This window comes from Pollicipes pollicipes, unplaced genomic scaffold (genome assembly GCF_011947565.3).
Source record: "Pollicipes pollicipes isolate AB1234 unplaced genomic scaffold, Ppol_2.1 Scaffold_3216;HRSCAF=3773_pilon_pilon_pilon, whole genome shotgun sequence".
Lineage (NCBI taxonomy): Eukaryota > Metazoa > Arthropoda > Thecostraca > Pollicipedomorpha > Pollicipedidae > Pollicipes > Pollicipes pollicipes.
The window spans coordinates 3,100,328-3,106,375 of NW_023596251.1; positions in this window are offsets into that span (position 1 = coordinate 3,100,328).

The window sequence follows — 6,048 nt, forward strand, 5'->3', positions numbered from 1 at the left end:
TTTCTTCTACTAAATTTGTAGAAGTGGCGTTTTGCGTCTGCGTACTGGCAGCTCACGATGTTTTAAACCAAGCACAATACACAACTTTTTCGCCGCAGGAAAAATAACGACGAATTTTCTTTTCATTCTTTCTTGGCCCATAGAACCCAAGTCCAACTAAACCAGCAAGTTCGCAACGAATAGAATCTCATGTTTCAACGAGAGAGTAAAGTGAACTAAATTAGACATCATCCTCCCAGTCAGCGTATTGCTGCGGCCCTGCTGTGGCCCCATGTGGCTCGTCGGTTGGACCGAACAGCAACGCTCGGGCCACATGTGAACGCACCAACGCAACGCAACGCAATGCGGGCCAACGCACAACTGAACGGGGCTGGCCCAACGACTTAGCCATCCACGTGAGGGGTGGCATGCGCGTGGCGTGGACTGAGGAAGTAGTGGCGACGAATCTGTGGGGAACAGCAATGAATGTAAACTGTATCCCCCATCTTTTCCGTTGGGGTGACACCTACATCACCTCCTTTCATGATTTCAGGCGGCATAGATGGGGCTCTCGGAAAAGCGGAAATACTTCGCTTACGGTAGTACCGGAGAAGGCGTAGTGGCAGGGGCCATGTCGGGGCCGGAAAGGGACGTCCTACCGTCAGGGAGGTATCGTCTTGAGCCCTGACAGATCCAATCTTAAGCTTTCACGGCCGACCGGAAAGGGCCACACTTGTCTGACCTTCTGCCACACTTGCCCGGCCTTAAGCCAAACCTGCCCGGCATTTTGCCACTCTTACACACACTTCCCTCCCTTCAGCTGCACGATCCACCCTCCAGACACCCCACTTCGCCTTCAATCCACCTGAGCACATTCTCCTCTCTTCTCTGGTTGCATGCCTTCCAAGTATCTCTTCCTTCACCGAGGAACCGGTACCTCATTTCTCTCCACCCACCGCTGGTCCCTTTTGTGATAATGATAGTCATCATAATGCTAATGAAAAACACCGATAGAAGCATTCTCTGTTCGGTGAACCCCTTCGCGTTCCGCAGAGAGCTGGAGCTAGCTGTGGACGAAATATGTGACGCAAAGCCCATTGCTGTACAGTGACAAGGTAAGGTAAGGTAATAAGAAAAGATGGGAGAAAGTGCGTGAGAAAGAGAAGAAAGGCTCTCATAATGTGAGGTTTAATGTCATCGCTTAACATTTACAGGTACTTCCCGGATCTGCGCGCCCAGAGCCAGAAAATACTGGCGCAACCCAGCCGTGACATGGCGTTGCGTGGCATGAGAATACCGTCTGCGACACCGTCAGACTAAAATGGCCGGAAGGAAAAGCGCCAGCTTATTTTATGATTAACTGGAAACACAACTGCTCTTGGTGGGCGCAAAGCAAAAACTGTATAGTTTTTAGACGTTAGCTTTGGAGAACTCGGGGGATGTACCGCATGACAGGCACGTCGTCTAGCGGTTTTAAATGAATGGACATCCGTAAAATTAGTTTTGCCCCGCACGTAGATGATTTCATCATCTCCTGCTGCACGTTTCATAGTTGTGTTGCCAGTTACGAGGCCCCATAACGATTTAATGTCATCAGATAGTTTTGGCTTCATCTCGGTGCAGTTGGCGTTTGGCGCATGTAAGGCATCAAAATATTCTTTTCGGCAGCTTTAGATTGAACTTACTATTCGAAATCAATGATATCATCTATAAAAGAATGGATGTTTTATGAGACATGCGAGATTGCTGCACGACCGTTACTTAAGTGCTGCAGTGCGGTGAACCGAAACTCTCACTGCGCATTGGACAGTATCGCTGCTGTTTTCCCTTGTTAAACCACTAGCATTAGCCATGGATATATGCGTGATATATATGTCTGGAGGCACGATATATGTTGAGCAAAAATGTCAAAGGCTGGCGTACTGCATCCACCTGCAAAGGCGCCAAAAACCCAACCAGTCTGATTCTGTGAGGCATGTTTTCTGGAAACAAGACATCCATATAACGGGTCGTAAAATTATGTAAGAGAGCCCTATTCTGGACGAAAAACAAGCTTCCGAAGAAAACTGAGGAGGCATAAAGATAGAAAAAGGAAAGAAGGCAAGTCCATGGAAAGGAAAACAATTATTCAGGCAGACGCATCTGGGCCAAGGGCTGTGAAAGGAGAATGGTTGTTTGCTTACAGAACAACAGGAGGAAATTAAAACTGATTTCTGCGTCAGCCGAATTCGCGCCTGCGTTGCCCACTTCCCGCGCTTTTTGCGATGCGAAGCGCGAGCGACGTGGGCGGCGCGCGCGCCTGTGCGCTGCGAGGGAGGCGTGCACTGGCCGCAGTTGTGAGCTGGCACCGGGGTGGCGCAGGCCTCTCCCACTGGCCTCCAGCGTCCGCTGTCTGTGCAGGTCAGCGCGAGTGCCTTCTCTCTGGACAGGAGCTGGCCAGCGCGCTGTGTCACCGGCTCTCGGTTCCAGAGAGAGGCCCGCCGCCCAGCCGCCGTTGGCAGCCGCAGGGGTACCCGACACCCCACGAGGGACCGCTGCGTACACCGCCAGGGGCGGGAGCCTTCGCGCGAGGTCCGACAGGTCGGAGCGTCGGGTGACGCCACCCAACAGGGCTCGGACTCGGCGGCCGGCACCACCAGCGCTGCTCGGAGGCCTAGTGGCTGAGCTGGGGGACCTGCTCCAGTGACCTGAGCTAACTTATGCCAGTGACCTGAGCTAACTTACGCCAGTGACCTGAGCTAACTTACGCCAGTGACCTGAGCTAACTTACGCCAGTGACCTGAGCTGACTTACGTCAGCGACCTGAGCTAACTTACGCCAGTGACCTGGGCTAACTTACGCCAGCGGCCTGAGCTAACTTACGCCAGTGACCTGACTGAGCTAACTTACGCAAGTGACCTGAGCTAACTTACGCCAGTGACCTGAGGTGACCTGCTGACAGCCTTCCACGGAGCCAGGCGGACTCAGACCGACGTGCTGAGAGAGTGGTGACCCGCTGCTGACCTCGTGGTGGCCCCGCCGCTAAGATGGCCTACCCCCACCTTGTGGCTCTGGGTCTGTCTCTGCTTGTGCTGCTCAGCCTGGGCTTGATCACGCTCTCCAACTACCAGATGACGGTGCGAGCTATTGAGGCCAGCAGGAGCACCACCACCACTACAACGACCACCACTACCGCCGCCACCACCACCACGGTGTCGTCCCTGGTACGTAGCAGGGAGGAGGCCGCTCGACCGGCGCCAATGTGAGGTCAATCACCACCAGAGAGCGGCGTTCACATCATCCGCAAGCGGGACAAGTGATGAGCGGACTGTGAAGGATACCGATAAGCCCTTGCTCATAGGACACAAACGGCAAATGAGATCTTTTGCAGCTTCTTCAAGGCTTAAAAGTCGGCACGGAAAGGCAAGCATTGTTCTTGAAATATTGATCGCGAGATCAATGAATTGGTTAACTTCTGATTTCGCTGACTTCCAATGTGCACCAAGCACTACGACAACAATACGTAGGCGTAACATAAAATCGATAGATCAAACAACGGTAGCATCCTGCGCATCATTGGTTCTTTTTCAGCTACACCATCAATTCGTTATTTGTCTCGCATTTCCCTTCTTCGCATAAGTATGGCTTCACGTGAAAATGTGTCGTTAATAGAACAGCCGAATAAACACACACGCAAGCGCGAAATGAACTGTTCACCGCAGAGCGGGGAGAAAGGAGCTTTTTGCCCTTATTCCGTCATATGAGGAGCGGCTTTTTTAACACTTAGCACTAAGTATAACTATGCTGAAAAGATGAGACCGAATGACAGTTGATTAGCTGATTTAATAATCAGATGGAAATAATCTTGGGCTAGCTAGAGACCACGTAGTTTTGCTCAACATGTTGTACAACGCGCCCCTTTATCATGTTCTGCTTACATGTTACGCAACAAATGGTCTGTAGAGAGCAGTCGCTCACTTTTCATGTCGTTAATAATTAAACTGACCTTTTGTGGGAGAAGCTAAGCTTTTCGTTGAAATGCCTCGAATCAGATGCGAATATGTATCGAACATCACCATGCTTCACGAGAGGAGTCTGGAGGAACGAATTAAGTGCACACACACCTATATACTTAGTTATGTATCTGTCTATGTATATACGTATACATATATGACTATATATATATATATATATATATATATATATATATATATATTCATCTCTTTGCACATATACTGATAGAGAAAAAGGTCACTTTTCACAATGAAAGAGCATAAAATTTTGATCAGGTATCTGGTAGCTATCTGATATCATTGGCATCTGACATAACTAGTAAACTGATTTGAAACCTAACATTTTTTAAGCCGTATAGGAAGGGACCAACATGCAGACACCATTCTTCAGGCATCTATCAGTAACTATGATCTCCGTCCGTTGTCAAAACCTTTGTAGCGCATGCCACCAAGCTGTAAGTCGCGTTTTTGGTAGCTTCCCCCGCTGAAGTGGAGGTTGGTGGTTTTGAACTTCATAAGATAAGACGACGACCTTGTCGATGTCATGACGCACTTCGGACGGTCGGCTGGTGCACCACGCCCCTGCATATTGTCTCCGGTCTTTGGAGATGTGCTATCTCCTGGCTGTGTTCCGGTGGACTCGAAGGACGGTGCGAGGGCTCGAGCTAGTCGAGGCGAACAACCTGAGGTTGTGTCGAGAATAATGACGAGACTTGCGAAGTTGAAGCCCGGTGCAGCAGCTTGTCAGGTTCTGTTCGTTTGTCTTTCTTATTGTTACCATAATGTGCATCATTGCCTGGCATAACAAATATCCGCAAGTCTTGAATTAATGAGCACCACTACGGAGTGAGCCGGCTGAGCGCTCCTTCGACTATTTAGGACCATCGCGAAGCAATGGAGTAGGGGAGAGATGATAAGCCACTAATGGTAGTGACAAATTAGTTGTGATTGACACATTTCATTGGATCAGAAACCAGCAAACGAATCGCAGAATGCCGAAGTCGATATTCAGTCTGTCATTTATCGATAAGTAGCCAGTGAGCGCCGGCATAATATTGGTACGGCATGAAAATATAACAATAGTCACAGCAAACTCTGGCATGATTTCCGCCTCTCTTCCTGTCCCAAAAACCACTTGGAAATGACACCGCAATGACAATGGTGTAGTCACCTGTGACTAAAATTAGCGAACAGAAGACGCAAGGATGTGTTAGTTCCCGAGCACAGACTACCCATCGAAAGCTTGTCAGACCCTGTCGGCGCATGAAAGAACATTAAGGTACCTGATACAAGAACCATCCTTTGGATTGATGAGTTTTGAAATTGTGTTGGTGTGTGGACAGCGGCACGAGAAAAATGTTAGGTTTAAAAACTTCAAGGTCTTAAGGTGGTCTTCAAATTTCAAATCTTGGTAGCTCTTGGCAGTTTTTAGTCTTGATAAGTGTGTCTCGTGGACTTGGCATTCCAAGGCGCTTCAGGTGGTGCGCGGTCGTTGATTTTTCAAAAAAGCATCGTTTGAACGCTATAATGCTCATAACCTGCCAAATCTCATCCGATCTAATCTTGGCCAACCTGATCTGATCTGGCCTGAACGTAGCCTGGCCTGGTCTCAACCCGTCTGACATTGCTGGCCTATCTGACGGGTCATGACACCATGTGGCCTGACCTGACCTGACCTGAGATCCTGATGTATCCTTGCACAGTCCGACCCCATGTGACCTGATCTCACCTAGGCTCTTGATATCTGTTTAGACAGCCTGGCCCCATGAGACCTGACCTGACCTGAGCTCCTGACGTCTCTTCGGACTGCCCTCGTCCGTGCGTCCGGTGATGACGTCCCCGAGGGCCGGGATTGAGAGCCGGCTGAGCGTGCGGGGATCTTCCCGCCGACTCACGCACCTCTGCCAAGGCGCGATGTGCCGCCGCGTACAGTGAACCGAAAATACTACCTCTACCCATGTAGTCATTCTGCACGAGATATTCCTTTGAGGAAATATCACACTGGTACCCGAAGCAGTTGCCTGCGTGCATTATGTTGTCGGGTGTGACAGTGATTGTTTCGCTGCAACAGATGCAA